Source organism: Macrotis lagotis, chromosome 3 (assembly GCF_037893015.1).
Source record: "Macrotis lagotis isolate mMagLag1 chromosome 3, bilby.v1.9.chrom.fasta, whole genome shotgun sequence".
Taxonomy (NCBI): domain Eukaryota; kingdom Metazoa; phylum Chordata; class Mammalia; order Peramelemorphia; family Peramelidae; genus Macrotis; species Macrotis lagotis.
In genome coordinates, this window is record NC_133660.1 from 180,361,069 (window position 1) to 180,388,415 (window position 27,347).

Below are 27,347 nucleotides of genomic sequence, written 5' to 3' on the forward strand. Positions count from 1 at the left end.
GAGCATTGAATTGGAAATCATAGTACTTAGGTTATAATTCTTCATCTTCCACTTACTAGCTATAATCTAAATCATTTTATATCTCTGGGCCTATTCTCTTATTTACAAAAAGAAGAATGAGGATACCTATACTTTATGTCATCAAGCATAACTATGAAGAAAGTATAAGCCTTAAAATGTTCATTATTATGATTATTCATTCAGATGATTTATTTGACTTAGAATTTGTGAAAGTTTAAATAGAGAAATATTAGGCAAAATAATATTTTTTTGCATTTAGTGAATAGCTTCCCTCAATGAGACCTGGACTTAAATACACCTATAGGCTGTGTTAACTCTAAGAGACACTTAACCTCTAAGCATCCTCTCTTGATTCCCTTGAACTTGGGGATTGCCTTATAATCAATTCTCCAATCCGTTGATTGCTTGTTATATCATAAATCTTACTTTGTAATGCACTTAACCCGGATTATTCTTACTATCTATCTCCTTCAATCCTATTTACATGCTACTGAATAAAAGTAGGGAAAATTCCCAAATCTTATTGTTTGGATCTACTATAAATTCATGTTACAGAATTTCAACTGAACTCTCATAATAACAAGGAAAATGTTCCATTTTTTTACCTAATAAATGTTCTATTTCCCTCAGAGACTAGTACTACTTTATCCATCTCTTTTTGGTTGGCTTTTAAATCTCTTACTAACTTGACTGTTTCCGACATTTGCATTCTTACGGTTCACTCTTTTCCATACGTTTTCATTTTCCAATAACAATAATCTCCTTTCAGTTCCTCAGAACATAGTACATTTCATATCCTTTTTATGCAATTTTTATATATGCCATGATGCCCACTGAGAATGCTCTGCCACCTCTTTTCAGTCTTAGTGTTATTGACTTCCTTCAAGATTAATTTCAAAGTCTCTCCACTTCAAGAGATGTTTTCTAGTTTTTTCCTTCCTCATACTGCAAATGTCTTCATCTCATAAAATGCTTTCTGCATAATCAGTATGCATCTGATATATATAAATATATATATGTATATATATATATATATATATATATATATATATATATATATATATATTCCTAGTTACTTACATGCTGATTCCTCAATTATTCAAGAGTCTAGAAGACAGGGAATGTCTTTTTGCCTTTTATATCCTTTAACTTATTATAGATATCCAGGATTTTGCTGGAACATAGGAAGTATCTTCACCTAGAAGGTGCAGTGACTATCCTGATCCTTGTCAAAAATACATAGAGTGTTTTTGCTTTGTTTTTATTCTTTTGTATTCTTATGAATGTATTCTTATGTTATTCATATGTATTCTTATGTGTGTTGTTATTAGACATACCATTCATAATAATATTTATATACCTAAGATCAAATGATATTTTTTATTTATCATAATAATATGGAAAAATTGTTTGTAAATCACAAGAACAAATACCCAGAATCAATTTGAGCAATTAGTAGTTTTATAAATTATCATTTCTCAGCAAAGATCATCCCACCTTGTGTAGTCTTTGGTTCCTAATTGTTCCTCCAAATACTCCTGATCCAATTTTGGAAGACCCAGCCAGGGCATATTTATATTGGGCAAGTTATTTTTTCCTGACTCATGTAAAGGGAAATGATATGGATGACTCAGGAGTACTCTCAAAGTGCTTCTACACTGATTCTCCTTGAGTACTTGAAAATGTCTATATATACTGCATCTTCAGAGACTCAGAAAACCAACTGCACCTACCTACCACTGCATGTATATCAAGGATGTAAATTTTGGTGTAGAGCAGTTTATCTATGATTTAGACATGAAGCTGGTTGGATCAAAGAACTCAATCATGTGAGTAAGAAGGGGATATTTCTACTGCTCTGGATTTGACTCCATATAAATATGAAATTAATAGAATAGTTTGTGTTATTCAAGTTCCTGAGGAGGAACAAAGGCTTAAGAATAATAAAAATGTTAGCCTGGTAATTAAAATAATTGGTTCTAGTTTTAGATCTACCACTGATTCACTGTTTAGCCTTGAGCAAGTCATTTAACCTTAGTAAGATCAGCTTCCACATATATAAATTACCTAGATGACCTCTGAATTTCTTTCTAGTTCTAAAGGACCCAATGGAGAAGCTTTCAGAATTCAATAAATGGGAAAAGAAAGATATTGGTAAATAAACCACCCTGTGAAGCATCTGGGAGCACATATAATAATATATGGAAACCTTTCCATCAACTCAAACAGGCAATCCCCAAATTCAAGGGATTTTGGGGGTGTTCATCTAATTAAACTTTAACTCATTAGAAACTGTGAACACATATTCTTTAGTCAGCTAGAGGGCCAAATTTATTCAAAGCAAAGTTGTCTAATAAAGTAGAATATTAATATGAACTCTAAGGTGATATCCTCACAATTTTCTTTGATATTTAAAAAAATTATTTATTTTCTTCCATATGCATATGCATATATGTCCAAGTTACAATTTCCCTCCACCCTTCCTTCCCATCCCCTCCCCCAGCAGGGAACAGTTAGGTTACAATTTTACATACATATTTTGTTAAACATGTTTATAAATTCATAATTTTGACATAAGGAATTAGAATTAAAGGAAAGAGATACAAAAGATAATTTCTATAAAACATTCATCAGATTTGGAAAGGTTTTTTTTTCTTTCTGTTTTATTTTGTTTTGATTTTCTTCCTCTGGTTGGGGATAAAATAGTCCATAACCAGTCATATACAGTCATCCTAGCTCTCTGGACTGCCAAGAGGAGTTGCTTCTATCAAAGTTGTTCATCTCATAACGTTGTTGTTGATGTGTATATTGTTCTCTTGTTTCTATTTCCTTTGCTCAGCATCAGATCCTGTAGATTGTTCTATGCTTCTCTAGAGGCTGACCCTTTATGGTTTCTTATAGAGCAATAGCCTTCCATAGTATTTATGTTCCATTGCCTAATTGATGAGCATCCCTTCAATTTCCAGTTCTTTGCCATTACAAAAAGAGCTGCTAAGAATATTTTGGAACATGTAGAACTTTTACCATTTTTAATATTTTCTTCTGAATATAGACCTAGAATTAGAATTTCTGGGTCAAAGGGTATGAAGAGTTTTATTGCTTTTTAGGCATAGCTCCGTATTGTTCTCCAGAAAGGCTGGATCCCTTCACAACTCCACCAGCAACGCATCAATGTTCCAATCCTCCCACAACCTCTCCAACATTGATCATCTTCCTTATTTCTCATCTTGTCATATCTGATAGGTGTGAGATGATACTTCATTGTTGTTTTAATTTGCATTTCTCTAATCAATATTTATTTGGAGCATTTTTTCAGGTGATTTTATACATATATATGTATGTATGTATATATATATGTATATATATATACATATATATATATATGTATATATATATACATATATATATATATATATATATATATATAGCTTTAGGTTCTTCATTTGAAAAATTGTCTGTTCATATCCTGTTACCATTTATCAATTGGAGAATGACTTGTGATCTTATAAATTTGATGCAATTCTCTATATATTTTAGAAATGAGACCTTTAACAGAACTCCTAGTTGTAAAGATTGATTCCCAGCTTTTTGCTTTCTTTCTAATTTTGGCAGCATTTATTTTATTAGTACAAAGTTATTTTAATGTAATATAGTCAAAATCATTCATTCTGCAATTTATAATCTGCTCTAATTCTTATTTGGTCATAAATTTATACCTTTCCCATTGATCAGATAGAGTATTTTTTTGCCTATTAATTTATCTATGGTATTGGTCTTTATGTCTAAATCCTGTACCTATTCTGACCTTATTTTGATATAGGTTATGAAATGTGGATTCATGGGGCAGCTAGGTGACACAGTGAATTGAACACCAACCCTGGAGTCATAAGTACCTGAGTTCAAATCCGACCTCAGACACTTAGTAATTACCTAGCTGTGTGACCTGCGGCAAGTCACTTAACCCCTTTGCCTTGCAAAAAAAACAAAAAACAAAAACAAAACACACCTAAAAAAATACTTGAGATATAAATCTATGCCTAGTTCTTGCCATACTATTTTCTAGTTTTCCCAACAATTTTTGTCAAATAGTGAGTTCTTATCCCAGAAGCTGATGTCTTTGGGTTGGTCAAATAGTAAATTGCTGTAGTCATTTACTGTGGTCTCTTTTCACCCTATCCTAATCCAATGATCCATTACTCTATTTCTTAAAGAGTACTGGGAAGTTCTGATGACTTTTGCTTTATAGTAGAGTTTTAGATCTAGTAGAGCTGGGTCACCTTATTTTCATTTTTTTCATCAATTCTTGCTATTCTTAACCTTTTGTTGCTTCAGATTAATTTTGTTACTACTTTTTTTAACTTGGTAAATAGTTATTTGGTAGATTGATTCATATGGCACTTAGTAAATAATTTAATTTGGGTAGAATTGTTATTTTTTATTATATTAGCTTGATCTAAACATGACCATTTGACATTTTTCAATTATTTACATCTGGGTTTGGCTTGGGAGGTAGATTCCCATGTATTTAATGTTGTCTGCAGTTATTTTAAAAGGTGTTTCTCTTTCTATCTCTTGCTCTTGGGCAAGAACATTATCTATAGAAGTGCTGATGAATGATGTGGGTTTATTTTATATCCTGTTACTTTGCTTAATTTGTTAATTGTTTCAAGGAGTTTTTTAGATGATTTTCTCAGGTTCTCTAGATAGACCATCATATCACCTATGAAGAGTTGAAGTTTTGCTTCCTCATTGCTAATTCTGATTCCTACAATTTCTTTTTCTTCTCTTTTTTAAAATTTTTTTTGGTGTTTTTTTTTTTTTTGGCAAGGCAATGGGGTTAAGTGACTTTTCCAAGGTCACACAGCTAGGTAATTATTAAGTGTCTGAACCAGAGTTGAAATCGTGTCCTTCTGATTCCAAGGTTGGTGTTCTATCCACTGTGCCACTTAGCTGCCCTTTTTTCCCCCCTCTTATTGCTAATGCTAGCATTTCTAATACTATATTGAATTATAAGGGTGATAATTGGTATCCTTGTTTCACTCCTGAATTTATTGGAAATGCTCCGAGTTTATTCCCATTAAATATATTATTTGTTGATGGTTTTAGATAGATACTATTTGTTATTTTAAAGAAAACTCCATTTATTCCTAAACTTTCTAGTGGTTTTTTTTTTAATAGGAAGGGATGTTGTATTTTATCAAAGGATTTTTCAGCATCTATTGAGATAATTATATTATTTCTGTTGGTTTTACTATTAATAAGTTTAATTATGTTGAATGTTTTCCTAATATTGAACTGTCTGCCTGATATAAATCTAACCTGATCATGGCGTATTATCCTGTTAATAACTTGCTGTAGTCTCATTGCTAAAATTTTATTTAAGATTTTTGCATCAATATTCATTAGGGACATTGGTCTATAATATTCTTTGTCTGTTTTGGTTCTTTCTGATTTAGGTATCAGCACCATGTTGATGTCATAAAAGGAGTTCGACTGAACTCCTTCCTCTGCTATTTTTAAAAAAATTGTTTATGTGGAATAGGGATTAATTGTTCCTTAAATGTTTGGTAGAATTCATTTGTAAATTCATCTGGACCTGGAGACTTTTTCTTAGGGTCTTTATTGATGGTTTCTTCAATTTCTTTTTCTGAAATGGGGTTCTTTAAGTAACTCATTTCCTCTTCTATTAATCTGGGCAATTTGTATTTTTATAAATATTCATCCATTTCACTCAAGTTATCCAATTTATTGGCATACAGTTCAGCAAAGTAGCTCTGAATTATCTCTTTAATTTTTTCCTCATTGCTGGTTAGGTCACCCTTTTCATTTTTAATTTTGGTAATTTGGTTATCTTCTTTCATTCTTAAAATCATATTTACCTAAAGTTTGTCTATTTTATTGGCCTTTTCATAAAACCAACTCTTTGTTTTATTTATGAGATCAATGGTTGTCTTCCTTTCAATTTTATTAAGCTCTCCCTTGATTTTCAGAATTTCTAATTTGATATTTAATTAGGATGTTTAATTTGTTCTTTTCCTAGTTTATTTTTTCATTGCATACCTAATTCATTGATCTCCTCTTTCTCTCTTTTCTTCATATAGTCATTTAGAGATATAATGTTTCCCCTCAAAACTGCCTTTGCTGTATCCCTTAAATTTTGGTATTATATCTCATCATCATTTTCTTAGATATAATTATTGATTATTTCTATTATTTGCTGTTTGATTCACCCATTAATTAAGATAAAGTTATTTAATTTCCAATTAGTTCATGGTTTTCTTTCCCTGACCCTTTAAATTTTAATGCATCATGTTCTGAGAAATGTGTATTTATTATTTCTGCATTTGATTGTAAGGTTTTGTGCCTTTGTACATGGTCAATTTTGGTCAAGATGTCATATATTGCCAGGAAACAGGTATATTATTTTCTTTCCCCCATTAAGTTCTCTTCAGAGGTGTATCATATCTAAGTTTTCAAAGATTTCATTTACCTTTTTATCTTTCTTTCTGATTATTTTTTGTTAGATTTATCTAGTTCTGAGAGAGAGAGGGAGATAGAGGTCTTCCATGATTAAAGTTTTGCTGGCTATGCCACTCAGCTTTTCCTCTAGGAATTTGGATGCTATACCACTAGATGCATACATGTTTAGTAATGATATTTCTTCATTGACAATGGAGCCTTTTAAAAAAGACACAGCATCCTTCTGTATCCCTTTAAATTGAGATTGATTTTTGCTTTTACTTTATCTGAGACTGGGATCACTACCCTAGATTTTTTTTTACTTCTACTGAGGCATAATATATTTTTCTCCAGTCTTTTACCTATACCTTGTGTGTATCTCTCTACTTTAGCTGTGTTTCTTGTAAACAACATATTGCAGGATTCTGGTGTTTAATCCATTCTGCTATTCACTTCCATTTTATGAGACAGTTCATTCCATCCCCATTTATAGTTAAAATGACTAATTCTGTATTTCCCTCCATGCTATCTTTTCCCCTTTATATTTATCTCTTTCCTTTACTCTTATATTCCTCCTCACCAAAATTTTGCTACCTTTCCCCTTTGACTTTTCTTTAAAAAATTTAACTTTCAGTATATTTTCACTCATACTTCCCTTTTATCAGTCTTTCTCCTCTTATCTGTCCATTTCCCAGTCCCCCCTTCCTTCCCTGTAGATTAAGTTATATTTTTAAACCCAAGAATGTATCTTTTTCCCTCACTGGGCTAAATCTACTGAATAGAATTTACTCAGCATTCACATTCTCCCTTCTTTCCAGTAAATTATGAAATCTTTGTGCCTTTTCCCTTGGTGTTATCATTCTAATATTATTAATCAGGTATCATCAATCACAGTTGAATCTTTGATTGCTTGATAAGTTCCTATTGTTATCAATATATCATCATAGATTTTTTACTTGATAGCTTAATAAGCAGCATTGACTCAAACTGAATCTAACTATAAGTATAATCATTTTTTACCTTACCGCCTTTTTAACTATCTTTCAAATACACACAATCCTCCTCATGAGCCATAGTATCACCCAAAGTTATATCATTTCTTGAACTATCTGTGCCCCTCTCCCCAGGCCTATTCTCTCTCCCACTTTGCTTTGCCCAGCCCCCCCCCCCAATCTAGTGAATTTAAGACCTTGTTAAGTGAAGCACAAGTTAAATTAAACCCTGATCTATTTTACTGTAAGAACCTTAATTAGCTCTAAGTACTGGGAGGCTCTGGACTCACCTGAGAACCTTACAAATGATTTTAAGTTACAGAGACATTGAATCAGGTCCTCCCAGTTTATGACACCCTCATTAGACAAGGTGCTAAACAAAGTGGGATTAAAGTGAGTCAAAGAATAAAGAGATACTTAAATTTAAAGTTAGCTCCCCTGCTTTTCTTCAGGGCTTTTTTGTGTCAAATATAGTATTGTCTTTTTGTACCTCTTCAGTGGAGAGATAGGACCTGATTATACCCATAACCTTTAGGTTCATTCTCTTCAATTATAATGTACTCTATAATTAGCCTGAGAAGTAAAGTTGTAAAGCATTAGAAGTGTTATATCTTTCCTTTTTAGGGTTGTATACAATTTAACAGTCTTGGCCAACATTTGTTTTGTTTTGTTTTATTTTATTTTTTCCTTTTTTTTCATTTACCTTTTTTAATGCAACTCTTGAGTTGCATATTTGGTGATTGAATTCTCTATTCAGTTTTGGTCTTTGTGTCAGGAAATTCTAAAAGTCCTCTATTTCATTGAACATAAATCATTTTTCCTTGACAATATATGCTGAATTTTTGCAGTTTAGTTTATTCTGGGTTGTAATCCCAGGTCTTTTGCTCTCCCAAATATGCTATTCCAAGTCTTCTGATCCTTCAGTATTGAGGCTGATAGGTCCTGGCTAAGTCCAATTCTGTTTACTTTATATTTGAATTGTTTCTTTTAGCTGCTTGCCATATTTTCTCCTTTATTTGAGAGTTTTGTCATTTGCCTATTACAGCCCTTGGAGTTTTTATTCTGGGGTCTGTTTCTGAAGGGAATGTGTGGATTCTTTCAATGGTTATATTATTATCTTGTTGAACACTTTTCCCTTATAATTTCCTGCATGATATTTTTCAGGATCTTTTGTTGTTCCAGGCTTTTTGGTAGTCTGATAATTCATAGATTGTCTCTCCTGTATCTATTATCCAGGTCATTTATTTTCCCTAAAAGATATCTTAAATTTTCTTCAATTTTTTCAGCTTTTTATTTTGTTTGATGGAATTTTGTAGTCTTGTATATTCATTGGTTTCTTTTTGTTCAAATCTAATTATTAGTCTTTTATTTTCATCAATTAGCTTTTATGTTTCCATTTCCTGTTAATTATTTTTACTTTTAATGGAGTTGATTTCTTTAGTTAATTTTTCATAATTTTTTTGTGTACCTCTCATTTCTTTTTTCCATTTTTTCTTATTCCTCTCTTCTTTGTTTTTTAAATTCTTTTTAAGCTCTTTGATGAGCTTTTGTATTTGAGTCCAAGTTATACACTGTTTTGATATTTCCCCATAGTGATTTTTCATTGCTTTCTTCTTCAGACTGGCATTGTTATCATCTTTGTCTATAAAGTAGATTTCTATAGTAAGTGCTCTTTTGGCTATTTTGCTCATCTTTATTATTTTAACTCTGCTTCTGGGATAGAAGGGTTATAGATCCAAGCTTTTTTCCATAGGCCTTGGGTCTGATCCCTGGTTTGACTTTGGTCAAGATATTACCTAACCAGTCCAGGCCTTGCCTTTGCAGAGGTTTTCTTCTCCCCCCCCCCCCCAATATGTCCATATTCTGTCTTAACAGTGGCTTGTTCCTGACCCAGTCCTGTCATTTATCCCTGTGTTCTCAGGGTTCAGATTTTGTTTGGTGGTTTGGGTCCTCTTTGCTGGCTTGTTATCTAGCTGTTGGTACCTGAATCGCACTGTGGCTAAAAACATCCTGTTGGGTTTCCTGCTCTCCTCCCTCCTGGACTTTACTTCTACTTTTCCCCCAAAGAGACAGACCTTCATTGAAGACCCTCCAATTTGTCTACAATTGAAAATTTCTTTAAATCTTCTCTTTTTTTCTTGGTGGGATCTGTAGTTTGAATTTTAGAGTAGAGGCTTCATTTATTTTCGGTAGGGAAAAACTGGAAGTATGTTGGCTTCACACTGCCATATTGGTTCTGTCCCAGAAGTCTCTGACAAACTTATGGTATATTCTTCCAGTCACACATACCTATAAACTGGGACACCTTCAGGTAGTATTAATGGAGAGACACATGTGAGATATGCATATATATGGAGAAATTCATGTTAGCATAAAACATGTGAATTCTAGAAGTTTAAAGACCAGTGAATAGACTGGTTTTGCAAGATTAAAGAGCATAATTTGAGGAGTAAATTTTAAGATGACATTCAAACTAGGATGGTTAACAGGTTGTAAAGGGCTTTATTTAATTTATTTTTTATTTATGTAATAAAACAAACATTTTTATAACAGAGTATAATAAAAAATGATTGCACATAAAACTGAAAATCTATGATGTGCAACTTGGTATTCCTTTTAAAATACAACAAAGTTATTTTCCTTTCATTTCCTCCCCCTCTTGCCATCATTAGACACAAATTAATATTTTTGCTTCTCTCTCTTGCTTTCACTGAAGCCACAAAAACCCCATCCAAGAGAATATTGAGCCATGAAGGCTCTGAATAGCTCCTTTCAAATCAATTTTGTGGGATGAGATAGAAGGGAACATATGAGGTCTGTACCATACTGGAGCCGTGCCTGTGTGCCTATTCCAGCAGTTGTGGGACCTGCTGATTAGGGAAAGACCAGAGGATGGGATCATGGAATATGAAGCTAGAAAGGACCTTATTGGACAGCTTTTCCATCTGCCTCATTTTGCAAATGAGGAAACTGAAGCAGAGTTAAGTGACTTTCCCAAGGTCCCACAGTTCATATGTGAGATCAGTTGAAAACTCATGCAGGTGAATCTTCCTAACTTCAGTTACGACACTCTATCCCTTGTGCTACTTAGCTGCCCAGTAGTCAGAGGACCTGGGTTCAAATTCCATGTCTTCCCTTTTAGCCATGTCACTTTAGCCAAGTGATATGGAATGAATGCTTTAGGAGTAGAGTTGGTTCATATTTGGCAGATCTGGCTTTCCATCTCTAGAATTATGAAGGGCTTTAAATATCAAACAGAATATCTTATATTTTATTCTGGGATAATAGGAAACCATTGAAGAGGCATACTTGCATCATAAGCAAATCACTTTGGCAACTAAGTGTAAAGGATAGATTAGAATAGGGGAGAGATTTGGAGCAGGGAAACCAACTAGAAGACAACCAAAGTGAAGCAATGAGAACCTAAACCAAAATGGTAGCTTTATGAGTAGAGATAAGAAAGATTTATGAGAAATATTATGAAGATAGATGAGGCAAGACTTGGCAAAGGATTAGATGTTTGCAATAAATGTGAGGAGGAGCCAAAGTTGACAATAATTCTACTGATTTCCTTGATAATAATAGGGAATCTGGGAAGAGGAGAGTGTTTTGGATGAAGTTAATTAATTCAGTTTTGGAATTAATAAATTTAAGATATCCATAATATATCCTTTTCAGATTGTCCAAAAAGTAGTTGATACAGATCTAAAGTTCAAGAGAGAGAGACTAGGACTATATATAAATATCTGATAATCATCAGATTATCTGATGATAACTGAAAAATTGAGAGATGCTATTTTCATGAAAGATAAAAGAGTTGGAGAAGAGAGACCAGGATTGTCACAGAAAATCAAGAAGGATAAGAATCAAGAAAAGATCATTTGACAATTGAAATGTCACTGGAAACATTGGAGAGTGAAATTGAATTGAACGTTGAAATGTGAAATCAGATAGTAAAGAATTTTGAAGAAAATTAAAGAAAAGGTAGTAAAAGCACCCAGATGATTTTCTCAAAGAATTTATTTGAGAAAAGAAAAGGATAGTAGCTAGCAGTGAAATTCAGATCAAATAAAGATTTTTTTTAAGAATGAAAAGTTTTGGGTGTTGCATTTTTCAAATGTTGATTAATTTTGCTGAATTGTTTTCCCTTTTATTTTTATTTATAATTTTAAGAGAAAATATCTGAAAGAGAAGGGAAGGAAGAAATTGCAGGGAAATGTAGGTAACATAAAAGCAAAGGATGTGTTAGCTAGGTGGCATAATGGATAGAGTACGAGCCCCGAAGTCAGGAGGACCTGAGTTCAAATCTGACCTCAGAATCTTAATTACATGTGTTACCTTAACCCCATTGCCTTGCAAAAAGCAAAAAAAAAAAAGTATAAACAAAGGATGTCAATGAAACTCATTTAAAAAAAAACAAACTATCTTTTCTAATTTATTTGCTAAATTAGCATGATTATGTTTGTTGTTCCATGATTTTATTTTATCATTCCTACTGGCAATCTAGCACTCTTAATTTGTGATAACTATATTGCATTTGCCAAATAATTGTTTATATTTTAGTTAATTGTGTATTATTACATATTTTAACGTAAGGAGTTGTCTTATTAAAGTGCCTATCACTGCTTAGCACAATACTTAGTCCATGACAGGTACTTACAAACTATTTATTGAATAAAATCATGAATGGGTATGTAGAATACAACATTATTTCCAGCTTAATGTCAAATTAGCATCAATTCCAAAAATAGTATAGTATTGAATTTTTAATGAAACATTCTTCTAGCTGATCATTATATACTACAGGGTGAGTATGAATTCTTTTGGAAAAGAAATGAGTATATCTGAACCTAAGTCAGTTGCAGGAACATTTTCCAGCTGTTTCTCACTCTATATAGTAAAAAAAAAGATGGAATACAACTTTGGCAAGAAAACTTTAAATTTATGATTTTAAAGGAATACTGACAAGTCTTTCCTATATCTGTAATATAGGGGACTTAATGATAGATTTATAGAGCTTGGAAGATTTTTTTAAATAGATCCAGTTTATAAAGCTATATTGATTTTATTTAACTATATTGTAAAGTTAGAAGCCAGAAGCCTCTTTTATTCAATTTGATTCCAAATTAAAGAACTGTTTTGAAGATTATAGCATTAGTAAGGTATCTCTAATGTTTTCACTAGTTTGCTATTCCACCACATTATCTAAACTTTGGTTTGCTCAATGACTATTTAGGAAGGACAATGGAAAAACTCAGGCAAATAGAACATGACAGGTTCCTGATTAAAAATCATATAATTTTATAATGGAAAAGTTCATTTCCTTCAAGGTTATTCCCTGAATTACTATAAACTTAGTTCTGTGTAAACTAAAATCTATGAAAACAATTTTACCAATATATGCAATCATTTAACTACATTCAATTCAACAAACATTTATTATGCTTACTATTATGCTCACTATTAATGGCCATGCATATAATTCTGTTTGTTTCACATTATAATTTTTGATGCTGTTGTTTAGTTTCAGAGGGAGAGCAACGTATTTAAAAAGTCTATTAATGGATAACATGGTTAAAAAATAAAATACAAATAATAGAATGTTTGAATTTGAAGTGCCTTAAAATATCATTGAAATCTCAGATTTTTTGAGAAGAGAAATGGAGGTTGAGAGACTCAGTGACTTGCCCACGTTCACCTGTTAGAGGCAGAATGCTCTTTGTTTAACACTTCCTAAAATTTCAATTCAAGCATTAAGAGGATAGTATCAATCTTTTAATCCAAGAAAAAAGCTCAGCAAGTGATAGCAACAGATTTGCAGAGGAAGTCGCAAGTAGAAAATTTAGAATCTTTGAAAACCTGCATTTATGCAGATTAAAAGAAGCAGAAGTGGAGCACAGTGAGATGCTGGATGATGGGTTCATGAGGTTATACCTAGATTATAATCTTAGTATCATAAATTATGCAGGGACTGTTTTCTCTCCATTGATAGCTTAGACAATTGTATACTTCTATATGTGGAGATTTTCTTTTGTTTCTTCCAATGTTTTTCTGTCTTAACCAAAATCTTTTTTATTTAATAAATGACATTCATCTGTGGTAGAAAATGTACTTGGTGAAGGCTCAAAATGTATTTGGATAATTATGATTGTCCCAAACATCATATACTAAGTTTGTGGCATTGATATTTAATTTAAAAAGAGAGTAGTCAGGAAGGGTAGCAGATTTGGGGTTATGTGGCAAAAGTTATTAATTATATAATGTAAAAAGCAAGTGAATAATAATTACCAGATAAAAATCTCAATTATTTCTTGTAAACTAGTGACAACCACTTAAATTGGTAATACCCCCAGAATATATGCTGAGTTAATTTATCAGACATTGCTATTCCAACCATCCCACACCCTAACCACAAGCAACTTCTTTAGGATAGTAAAAATTAAAGTTCCCTGGAAAAATTGGTTCCAGAAGTCTACTATTAATGTCCCATCAATTCTTATTCTAAAGCTCTATAAATTTGAGTACCATAGGACTTTGGGGGCCTTGTACTGGAATACCCAGCTTGTTGCATACTTGAGTATCCTGTGAAACTGGGAACAGAGGATGGGGATTGGCATCTGTTTCCTTCCCTTGACTGCCATCACTGTGTATTAGTGTCACTCTTCAAGATTTGTAGCCTCCACTTTTCCTCTGAATTTATATTTTTTCTGAAAGTAAAATATAGACTTTTAAATAAAATATACTGCTTATATTTCTGTTCCAAAATCTGTTGAAAAGTGAAAAAAATTAATCAAACTGATGGTTTTCATAATGGAGCATTTTTAAAATACAGTTTATAACTTGGATTTCTTTCTTTGATACACTTATCTTCTTAATTTTTTCCTATCAAAGGTCAGAGCAATTCCTTGACACTTTCATTCATACAACTATGCATTCCCCCAGCCTTTTCAATTTCCCTTTATTCCTCATTAAGAATGTAAGTTCATTGAGGATAGAGGCTGCCTGGCATGCTTTCACTAGTGTCCACAGGGCTTAGCACAGTGACTGGAATATGATAAATACCTTATAAATTCTCAGGTCCTCCATTCCTGGAATTACTCCCTCCTCATCTGTAACTCTAGGAATTTTTTTTGCCATTTTTCAACATTTTATCCATTTGTTCATGCAAATTTCCAAGCTATAACACCCCCCCACTTCCTACCCTGCTCCCCTCATTTTACATACTTATTTTGTTAAACATATTTTATAAATTAGTAATTTGGGGCATGAGTGAACTTTTCTTTTTCTTTTTTTTCTTTTTTGTTTTTTAGGTTTTTGCAAGGCAAATGGGGCTAAGTGGCTTGCCCAAGGCCACACAGCTAGTCAATTACTAGGTGTCTGAGACCGGATTTGAACCCAGGAACTCCCGACTCCAGGGCCGGTGCTTTATTCACTGCACCACCTAGCAGCCCCAAACATTCATTTTTTTTTTTTTAGGTTTTCTTGCAAGGCAAATGGGGTTAAGTGGCTTGCCCAAGGCCACACAGCTAGGTAATTATTAAGTGCCTGAGACCGGATTTGAACCCAGGTACTCCTGACTCAAGGCAGGTGCTTTATCCACTGTGCCACCTAGCTGCCCATGAGTGAACTTTTTAAACTCATTTCAAGTAATACTCTTTACCAGTAGTTCTCAATCTCTCTAAACTTCAATCTAGACATTTGCTACATATTCTTTAAATACTTATATATTTGTACATCATTTTTGCATCTTGAACATATAGAATTTTATTTGACCCATGATATGCTTTTAATAAATTCTGATTGATTTATTATTTACTAATGGACTGTATAAATGTTTCATTTGTTTAGTAGAATGCAACTTTCTTGATTACAGAAAATATTCTGTTATCTTTTGTATTCCTATTGTTTGCCATATTGTCTTCTTTTTTTTTTGCTTTTTTGCAAGGCAAACGGGGTTAAGTGTCTGAGACCAGATTTGAACCCAGGTACTCCTGACTCCAGGGCCGGTGCTTTATGCACTACGCCACCTAGCTGCCCCTTGCCATAGTATCTTAAAAATGTTTTGACAAAATTGAGATCTAGGCAATATGAGAAAATGACTACTTATTTATAGAAAGATATCTCTGTTTTCATGCTTGAATAAGATATTATTTGGATTTCTTTTGCAAGATTACTGACTTACATAATATTTATTTCCATATAGAAAACACCCTTTTTATATGTATATATATGCATATATTACTGCATGCATACATGCAAACACACATTTGTATATATATATATATATATATATATATGTTGCCAATATTTATTTATATTTAAAAGAATGGTGTTTGATATAGTGACAAGAGCTGTGAACTTGGAATTAAAAGATCTATATCTTAGTCCATGTTTTGCCCCTTAGTAGTTATGAGATATTGGGATAGTTAGGTAATCTGTTTGAGGCTCAGTCTCCATATATATGAAATTTAAATGTAACCTAGTGCTACTGGTGTCATATGATTGCCACAAGGCAAGCACTTTAATCTATGATTCAGCTGATACTAGTATGAAGTATCTTAGGGAATCCAGGAAAGCAGGTCGATGTTTAGCTGTAATCCTTTTCTTCTGTGAGATCACATTTTCCCAAGCATTCTCAAATAGAATATGATCATCTTTAAGAGATTAATTCTTTTTTTGAACTGTAACTTTAAATTGCAGCCATTCTATAGAAGGAACATTTTGCTCCCTGCTTTTTTTAGTAGTAAAAGTTCCAGACTGGTTGCTGTTCAGTGTTTTTTTTTTTTTTTTTTCCATCAAGGGCTTGCAAGATTTTTAACTTATGAAGAATCCTTCAAAGAAAAGAGTTTCTACTAAGATTTCAAACCAGTTTTTTGGCTTCTGTGCTCTTTACCTCTTGTCATTTAAGCTTAAAATGTTGAAAGGAGGTGGTGATATGAAGCAAAGGAGACAGATGGCGTATGGGGAGAAAAGAGCACAGGGAGCATTGCTACTGCCGTGAAGTTAATAGTCTTGGGAAATGGAAAATTGACGGGCTGCCATGTGAGTGTCTACCTCAGTCTTTTATGGGAGGAGATAAAGAACAGGGAAAAGGCATCAATTCAGGTGGTTTTTAAATTGCAGGAAGATGGGGATGGTAGAGTTACACAGCAGGCACACCTTTTCTTCTGTTCTATTCATTCATCCTTAAACTGAAGTATTATTCTGATGCCTCATTGTAGTTCAGGAGTGATCCTGGGTCATTGAAGGTTAAGCCAGCATAGCACAAAACGAGGCAGGTCCTGCAAGCTAGGCAAGTTTGGGGTACACAATAATGATGGAGTTTCTTTCTGTCAACTGAGCACTAGTCTCATTAAGTTTCCAGAACCCTATTTTCATGATAATTGCTCACTAAATGATTTTTCTTTTTTCCTTCTTAGTCATAGTAACTGATGGATATCATTTTATAAGAACTGTGATGTTATACATGCTCTAAATTGTTTTCAAGATCATGAAGTTATAGATTTAGAGTTGGGAGGTACCTTAGAGGATACAAGTTCCCCCTTCCCCATTTCAGAGATTAGAAAATTGAAGCCCAGAGAATGTCTTAAAGATTGTACAGGGTAACATTGTTTTGGAATACTGAAATGGAATTTGAGACTGGGCTTTTCTGATTTCTATCCACCAAACCATTGTTTATTAAAAATTAACTCCAATTACGCATACATGTACACATGTGTCTATATATATATGCATACACACACATATATATACATATATATATGTGTATATATATATATATATATATATATATATATATATATATATATATATATATATATAAAAAACATAGTTCTTTGCATGTTCTCTTTCTGGTTGTATTGTGAATTCCTTGAAAAATAGAACTGATTTTCTTTGTTTTGCCTTCTTTATCTCCCCAGAATTTTGTACCATATGTGGTATATAGCAAATACTTAATAAATTCTTTCTGTTAGTTTGATGATATGAAAACCCTCCACATATTCCACAGTAGATTTTAAACTCCTTAAGGGAAAGCAAATTTTTCCCTTCTTTTGAAGAAGGGAGTTGTCTTTGTAGTCACAGTGCCTAGAACAGAACTTTGTATATATAATTAATGCTTATTGAATTTGATTGCATGAGGTTAGCTCTGCACTGGTAAATTCTTGAGTGAAATGAATTTAAACAAATAAAATATTTGCACATGTTTATTCTTAAGCATATCTTTTTCCTAACTATTTCTGGATCGTACCTGCTTATTCATCAGGATATTTATTGAAAGGATATATAAGGGGGAAATGACTATTCCTTGCCAAAGAGAGGATAGTAAACAATGATCCTTCAGCACAACTTTGGGTAGATTCCCACTCTCTTTGAAACCATTTCCCCCCATGTATCCTGGAAGCATATTTGGTCAGCAGTGCAAGTAGTGGCAGTTTTTGTGGTTTTGGGAATATGAGTCTGATGGACCTATGTTCATGGAAATTTTATGCTCTTAGGTGACCAGGACACTTGCACCTGTATGGCCAGATACCAGAAGGAAGCTGAACCAAAGAAGGCTTGGTTCGAACCACACCCCTGGAAAAAAATGTTCTGGGGACAGATTCACCATCCTTCAGGAAAATACTAGCCTAACTCATATGAGGAAAGGACCTCTCACCACAATATACATATTCATATCTCTATCTATCTATCTATATGTATACACACAAACATGGATATAAGGTCAGATATACAATTATATTACATATATGTATTTATGTTTGTATTATGAACACATATGATGCTATTAAATATATACTATAAGTTTTGACAATATTCAAATAACAGCTCCATAATACATAATAAATTTACACCTGTATATGCAGGTCTATTATTTTTTGAATTTAGTTCTTTTAAAAATGATCTTTTAAAATTTTTTTCTACTTACATGTAAAGATAATTTTCAACATTCATTTTTGGTAAGATTTTGATTTCTACATTTTCTACTCTCCCTCCTTTCACTCCACCCCCCCCAAGGCAGCAAGAACTTGTATAGGTTATACATATACAATCAATCACATTAAGTGTATCTCCATGTTAGCCATTTATTTAAAGAAGAATCAGAACTATAGGGGGGAAAAACCCATAAGAAAGGGATAAAAAGGCAAATTTATAAATGTGAAAATAGTATGGTTTGTCTGTATTCAGACTGGATGTGGATGACATCTTCCATCATGAGTTTTTTGGAATTGTCTTTGATAATTATATTATTGAGGAAAGCTAATAAGTTCAAGTCTATCAAAGTTGATCATCATACAATGTTGCTGTTGTGAACACTGTTCTCCTTGTTCTGTTCACTTCACTTAGTTCATATAAGGTTTTCCAGGTTTTTCTGAAATCAGTTGAATTGTGATTCCTTATAGAACAATAATCTTCTATTACATTCATATGTTATAACTTGTTCAACCATTTTCCATTTGATGGGTATTCCCTCAGTTTCCTATTCTTTGACACCAAAAAAAGCTCTGCTATAAATATTTTTGTACATTTGGTTCCTTTTCCTTTTTTATGATCTCTTTGGGATACAGATGTAGTAATGTTATTTCTAGATCAGTTTTATAATCCTTTGAGCATAGTTCCAAATAACTCTCCAGAATGTTTGGATTATTTCACAACTCTGCCAACAGTGCATTAGTGTCCCAGTTTTCCCATAGCCCCTCCAACATTTATCATTTTCTTTTTCTGTAATTTTTCTGTTTTTATGTTACGGTTTTTCTGTTAGTCAATCTGTTAGGTGTGAGGTGATACCTCAGAGTAGTTTTAATTTTCATTTCTCATTTTTTCATATGCCTATAGATAGATTTAATTTCTTCCTCTGAAAACAATTTTGATAAAGAAATTATATAATTGATTAGCCATCCCATCTTCAGTATTTGATGCTGAGAGTGATCTCAGCAGTTGTTCCTTCTTAGAAACTCTCATGTAATGGGGAAGAAATCAAGGGCACCAATTCTTAGATAAAAGAAAGGTTATTGTTAACTTTTGCCTCATGTGATTATCTTAACTGAAATCTAATATAACATAGAAAAAAGAAAGCCACAAATATACTATTAATAATATGTTAAAGAATGGTTATACAGGGACAGCTAGATTTCCCAGTGGATAGAGCACCCAACCCAGTAATCAGGAGGAAGTGAGTTTAAATATGGCCTCAGTCATTTAGTACTTGCTAAACTTTATGACCTCGGGCAAATCACTTAAGCCCATTGCTTTAGAAAAATAAAAAAAAAAAACCCAAACCCAACCAAGAATGGTTATACATCCCATTATACCCAAGGTATTTGCTCAGCATTTCCTTTAAATTCTTAAAATTCATACGTCTACATCTACTTCCATTACAACAAAATCTAAAATTCACAAATTAAATCCCAAAATAAAGTTCCTACTTCCTCTTCCCTTTATTTTTGGCCTAGGCAGAGAGGGATCTCCAAAGCATTTTTTTGGGTATATTTCTACATGTTTATAGTGAAATGTCTGAAACTACGCACTTGTATCTGTTCAAATACTTCTTTTCCTTCTAAGATAAATAATCATTTCTTTCATGATAACTCTTTTGATCACCTGAATTATAAGAGATTCATTCTCATTAACTTTTCTTATGGAACATTGGAACTCTCTTTCCATTGTTACAATGCACTATTTAACAAATATACTTGTTTATAGGTCTTAAGCACCATGTGATTGATTACAGATTTCCTGAATGAAGAGACTATATTATTTTTCAACTATTTCCCCAGCATCCTTTATGGTATCTTATACATTTTAGGACATTAATAATTATTTGTTAAATTGATATAGTGATTATCTAGTTAAAAACCATCTAATTATTGAAGGTAGCATGTACTATACACAGTGGAAGAACAGATTAAGACTCTTGTTTTTCTAAATATTCTCTTGATAGCTTAATAACATTTTGAAAAAAAAACATTGCTTTCATATTCACAGTGACAAATGGGTTATACTGCACTGATATTATAATCTGCCTAGAAGTTAGGAAACCTGAGTTCTAGTGAAGTCATTGCAATTAATCTTATTAATTTAGCATGCATTTATTAGGTGCTAAATGCATGTAGGAAAGCCACTGGTGGCAATAATGATAGCAATTTGTATTTCTTTTATACTTCACAGTTTAAAGAGTTTTTATATGAATCAATTCACTGTGAGGAATTTGCGAGTATCATTATTTCTATTTAAAAATTATGAGGGGTGGCTAGGTTGCATAGTGGATAGAGCACTGACCCTGCAGTCAGGAGTACAAGAGTTCAAATCTGGCCTCACACACTTAATAATTACCTAGCTGTGTGGCCTTGCTTAACACCATTTGACTTGCAAAAACCTAAAAAAATAAAAAAAATATTAAAATGATGAAACAGGGTCAGAAAATGAAGAGATATCTCATTTATATAACTTCTATGTGTTATGGAGTCTTTTGCAGTTGTATCTGATTCTCTTTGAATCCATTTGGAGTTTTATTGAAAAAATTCTTGAGTGGCTTCTCATTTCCTGCTCCTCATTTTACATACAAGGAAATTGAAGCAAACAAGCTTAAGTGACCTGCCCAGGGTCACACAGATAATAAATGTCCGAGATGAAATTTGAACTCAGATCCTTTTGGTTCTACAGCTGGCACTCTATCCACTGTATAACCTGGCTATGTACTGGATGCTGAGTGAGAATTTCTTACTTCAAGTCATAATAATTATTCAGTATGATGAACATTCTAGTGATTAATTTGTGAATAAATGTTAGCTGAATCTTTTTTGAAACAGTGTAGGACTCTGTCTATTCTGTCAACCTTTCATGAATCCAGATAGATTGAATGAACTGGTTTTTAAAAGCTAAGTCATTCAGTTTCTCCTTTTCTTCACTTAAGGTTTTTAAGAAGTTCTCTTGTAGTACAAATATATTCATTATATATATATATATATATATATATATATATATATATATATATATATATACGCATGTAAATGCATATGTTAGGTGAGGTCAAGTGGTATTGACTATTGCTGTTGTCCTATTGCTTAATGAAATTAACATTACAGCAAGTTATTGGAAATTATTTTGATGTGTTAAGCTGGAGTCTAAGGAGAAACTCAGATGTTGAGTAATCACCTCATGATTAAAGAAGCATTTGAAGAACTTGAGAATATATATCTGGGAAGAATAAAAAGAGCCCTAGACTGAATAAGACCAAACATTTACTAAATGCTGTAGTTATAATGACCTGATTGGAGAGGGGTAAATAAAAATAAACCTTGCATTGAATTCAATTTCATTTTATTCAACAGGCATCTATTATACCTATTATATTGTTGGTACTTTGCTAACTCCTGGAAATGAAGAGAAAACAGTTGTCATAGTCAAGAAGTGTAAATATATGATGTTACAAAATAACAATGAAGATAGCATAATAATAACCAGGAGAATGAAGAAGAACCTAGGGAGGAGATGATTTCTTAGAAAGAAAGTAGGGATTCTAAGAGGTTTAGATAAGGAGGGAGTATGTTCTGGGAATGGAGGCAGCCTATACACAGCGATGGATATAAAAGATGCAAGATAAAGATTTTCATGAGGACATATATGAAATCTTTATTATCTAAAGAAAACTACCTTTCATCCCAAAATTAACTTCAAATTTTGAAGTACATGATGATTCCATTAACAGAAAAGACAGAAAGACTTCCTTGAATCAGGAGTCACTGGATAAGGATAAGGAGCTCTAAGGCATCCTCACATATACACTAAGGTTACTAGGGAGTATCTTGTAAGCCATGAAGCAGTCTGAGTTAATAGAGAGGAACATGTTTCCATTGGCAACATAGACTATGACATAAAACTTGAGTTACAAAAGTTTTTTCAAGAAGATAAAATTAAATATAACCTGAATGGTGATTATCATGAGTGCTAACAGCAAAATCTGTATTTGTTTTTACATCTATTAGGATTATTTTATATGTATATCTTCCATGCCCATTCATTATTCATTATACAAATTTTATTTTCATTTTTTCACCCATTCTATCTTTTCTTTGACTACAAGATATGGAAGATGATTTTTTTCATGAATGGGTTTCTCTTCCTAATTTATGTCATATTTTCTACTTGTCATTTTAAAAAATATAGTTCTTCATTATTTTATCCTTATTTCTTCTGTGTTTGACCCCCTTCTCAAGGTGTGCATTAGAATTACATTAGCAGGTCAGTTAGATTGAGCAGTGAATAGAGTACCAGTCCTAGAGTCAGGAGTACCTGAGTTCAAATCTGGCCTTAGACACTTAATAATTACCTAGCTGTGTGACCTGGGGCAATGTAACCCCTTTGCCTTGCAAAAACAAACAAAAAAAAAAAAGAACGAATTACATTAAGATATTCTGCTTTAAAATTTGGGATTATGCCCAAAAGGAAACAAAAATGTGCATATCCTTTGACCCAGCAATACCACTGCTGGGTCTGTACCCTGAAGAGATTATGAAAAAGGGTATAAATATCACTTGTACAAAGGATATTTATAGCAGCCCTGTTTGTGGTGGCAAAAAAAGTAGAAATTAAGTGAATGTCCTTCAATTGGGGAATGGCTTAACAAACTGTGTTATATGTATGTCATGGAACACTATTGTTCTATAAGAAACCAGGATGGATGGGAATTCAGGGAAGCCTGGAAAGATTTGCATGAACTGAAGCTCAGCGAGATGAACAGAACCAGTAAAGCATTGTACTCCCTAACAGCAACATGGGGGTGATGATCGACCTTGATGGACTTGCTCATTTCTTCAGTGCAATAACCAGGGACAATTTTGGGCTATCTGTAATGAAGAATACCATCTGTATCCAGAGAAAGAATTATGTATGGACTTTGACCAAAGACTACTACCGTCAAATTAGAAAAAAAAAGTTATATCATTGTTATGTAATTTTACTATCTCATACTTTATTTTTCTTCCTTAAGGATATGATTTCTCTGTCATCACATTCAGCTGAGATCAATGTATGACGTGGAACCAATGTAAAGACTAACAGAATGCCTTCTGTGGGGGATGGGGGAGGGAAGCAAGAATGGGGGAAAATTGTAAAACTCAAAATAAATCAAACCTTAAAAAAAAAGAAAGGAAAAGAAAGGAAAAAAGATATTCTGCTTTAACTGGAGGTAATTCCATTAAAAAAATGAACTTGGGCTCTTTGGAAATGAATTGGCCTCTTTCTCTGGGGTGATTCAGCATTCCATTATTGTTCCTGTGACAAGAATTTGTGTCAAAGAATATTGGAAAATAATTGAGTAAGAAGCTTTTAATGGTAAGTTTTAAGGAATGAGGAGGGATAGCTTGTGAGCTCTTTCAAGGTGTCTTCTTTTACAGCACAAGATCCTTCTTCTATGTGAAGAAAAGGGTAATGGGAAAATATTTCACTGCCCTTTCTCCTCGAAGCCATGGAGGCTGTGAGAACATGACAAGAAAAGATACTTGCTTAGGAAAGCCAAAAACTGAATTTCAAATTCCTTGGTTGTTTTTCACAGAGTAGAAGTTGACAATCCTGGTGGTAGCTGTAAAAGTTCAAGAGATCAAGAATTCCTGAAATGGATAGAGGGTGACCACAAAGAGGTGATTTTTGTATGAACTTCTTGGAGAAAAACCCTAGTCTCATGAGGATTCTATGATAGGGAAAATACTAAAGAGGTATGCCTGAATGGTCAAAACTGATTGTGAGTTTGTTGGAGAACACACATAAGAAATGACTGTGAAGTGTTTAAGAATCTTATACACATTTCAATATCGTGTGAAATCATAAGAAGTGATTGACTGTTCATATTTAATTTACACTTACGAATTCTTTGAGTTTTAAATATTTCATTTGTGGGAGAGGCATAATACCTGTCCAATACCTGTTTAACTACTGCTTTGTACAAGGAATAAATTTATAGGTGAGATTCTGCTAATACCTTTTAGAGAAGAATATAGATATGACATATATCTAAGCTTTATTTAAGAAATATTTCTCAGAACTCCATGATGTAGGGCCAGAATCCAGAGAAAGAAAATGTCAGAAGCAGGGAGAGACTGATTATTTTTTTAGAAGTCAGCTCCCCTTGGACTTTAGTAATTTTCATAACAATAAAATTGGCAATAAATTATAAAATGGGTTTATTCAGTCATCAATGATTTAGTAATCTCCTTTTATCTTTTCTTGCTAAGTACTAGGTACTGGGCATTATCTAACAATATAACCTACAAATTAAATATGGAAGTCAGCTTTCAGGTAGGAAAATCACCCTTTTGTGTAAATGTACATAATAGAAGTAGTAGTGACCTTATATCAAAGCTACTTTGAAGACTAACAATATTAGAACTGGAGGCATGCCATAGTAGTAGTTCACTTTAGCAATCTATTATAGCTACCAATAGTTTCTTCATAAAGGAAATTGTGAGTCATTTGTGTTATTGATTAATCTATTTTGTGCTTCATGTTCATCAGAAAAAGTTGCTTAGTATCACAAACTTTCACATTTTAGCAATTTGAATATTGTCTGCAATCAATGAGGTGACTTTTAAAGCAATTGTTTTGAAAGAAGCCTAATCCAATAAGAAAATAATTTCAAATTCATGATGTGGTATGGTGAATATATAAAATATACATATCTATCATATTCAAAAGATTTCCATTTTAGGGGAAGATTTCTGCTTTACCCTCAATAAATCAATTTCTCTGGAGGGATATGGTTTTATAAACTCAAATTACTGTAGGAATTATCCATTTCTATCATTCTCTTTAATGCTTGACCTGGAATATGTAAAGGGAAAAAATAAGCCTGCCTGAGCCCAGTCAGGATTTCTTGTATAACTAGAGAATTATCCAATTATAATCTGAAAATCAAATAAAATTTTGAACCTGGAAGAAAACTTTCAGATCTTGTCCATCCAGGTTACTTCGTGGATGAGAAAGCAGACCAGAAAAAAGGTCAGCTGTCAAACTGGTGCAAAACAAGGACCAGGACCCAGCAATCCTGTCTTTCTATTAGATATTATTTATCCACTGATAATCCTTTTTCTGTAGTTCTTCATACTAATTGATAAGGAGGAAAAAGAAAGGTTGTATTCCAGGCACTTTGCTTTACAAAAGGGTATGGGAACAATAAATATATCCAAATTAGTGTCATAGTTCAGTAAGAATTGGAAGAAATTTAGTTTAGTAAGAATGGGAAGAAATTTTAGAGATAATCTAATATAGTAAATCAATCCCCATTCTTTTTGAACCTTCTAGTGTAAAATCTTGTTAAGGGTTTCTAATGTTGGAGGAAACTTCTTGCAGAAAAAAATCAAACAAACAATATTCTATTTGGAATCAGATGAAACCCAGTTCAAATCCTGACTGTCATTTAATAACGGTGTTTACTTGGGCTAGCATTTTAATCTCTATGGGACTCAGTTTCCTTTACTATTAAACAAGGGGGGGGGACTCAGATGGTTTCAACTATATATCTATGACCCTATAACTATGAGGTTGAAGTTAATAATTTGTAAGTAGAAGGATGATTAAAAAATAATCAGTGTTCTGATCTGGAGTTATAGTATAATCATTATTGTGTATAAGATTGTTGCCTTCATTTCAGATAACTAAGGACTAAATACATTTTCTTCTAAGAGAGGGTTGACCATTGTTCCTTGGTTAAAGGGAAAAATAATCACTGACATTTTGGTCATAAATCATTTCATTCATAAAAGGTCCATACACAGTATTTGGGGAAAGAAGTGCAATATCCCAAACATTGAACATTTCTCTAGATAATTGTCTCCAATCAGCTAAAGCCCACAACAATTAGACTTTTTGAGTGTTTCAAAATGCTCCTATATAACAGTGAGTCACTGAGCATCTGTCACCTTCCTGACCAATTGTTCATCAGGCAAAATGAGTAAATCAGTAAGAATTTTGTATAATAGATATAAAATCTCTGTAATAGACATTATCACAGGATCAATTTTACCTACTTTGAAAATATGTATCTTGGTTTTAAGTCCACAGTTATGTAACAGCAGTGTATCATTATCCTGTGATAATATTAAATTTTATTGACATTATCTGTAAATGATCCCTTGGTACTACATATAAAACTTTAATAGACATTCATGCAATTTAGTTCGGATTTCACTCCCATATCATTGACATATTTCTATTTTCCCTTTCATAAGAGAGCTGATATTTGAATTGAAATGGAATTTGTAGTTCAAAAATGTCATGTGCCTTTTGTTTAAGGTGTAATCTTTTGCTGCATTATCATTGGCTCTACAAATACACCGCTCTAAATTTTTCAGTATTGTTTTCTTGATGTTTCTATCTATATGCATAGATATATCAGAAGAGAACAATTTTCACCTCATATTAATTTGCTCATTTATTCAGTAATTCATTAAGTACTCACCAATTCAATTGGGGGATGAGGAATAGATAGAACCATAGATGTTCGCTGGAGGTGGTTCTCACCTTGATCTTGAGTATAGCATATTATTGGTGGACATGCTTCCTATATGTTCTTAGCTAATTCTCACAGAGATGAACCATGTCCTAGTTGAAAGAACTTGAAGATATGATTACAGAATCCCTAGCAGTGATCTTTGAGAAATCAATGAAACTAAATGTTTATAAATTGTTTTGCATCTCAAAATATGAGGGAAAGGGATATTCCAGGATAATCAAGGTTTTAAATTCACTCTATATGACTCTTTATTTGTAGAGATTGATTATTCAAGACTTTGCCCTTTTATAGAGGGGAGAGTTATTGAAAATTTGGGAGAAGATAGTTCTTAATCTTTTGGCTTCTTTCTACAAGGGAAAATTATCTCATGG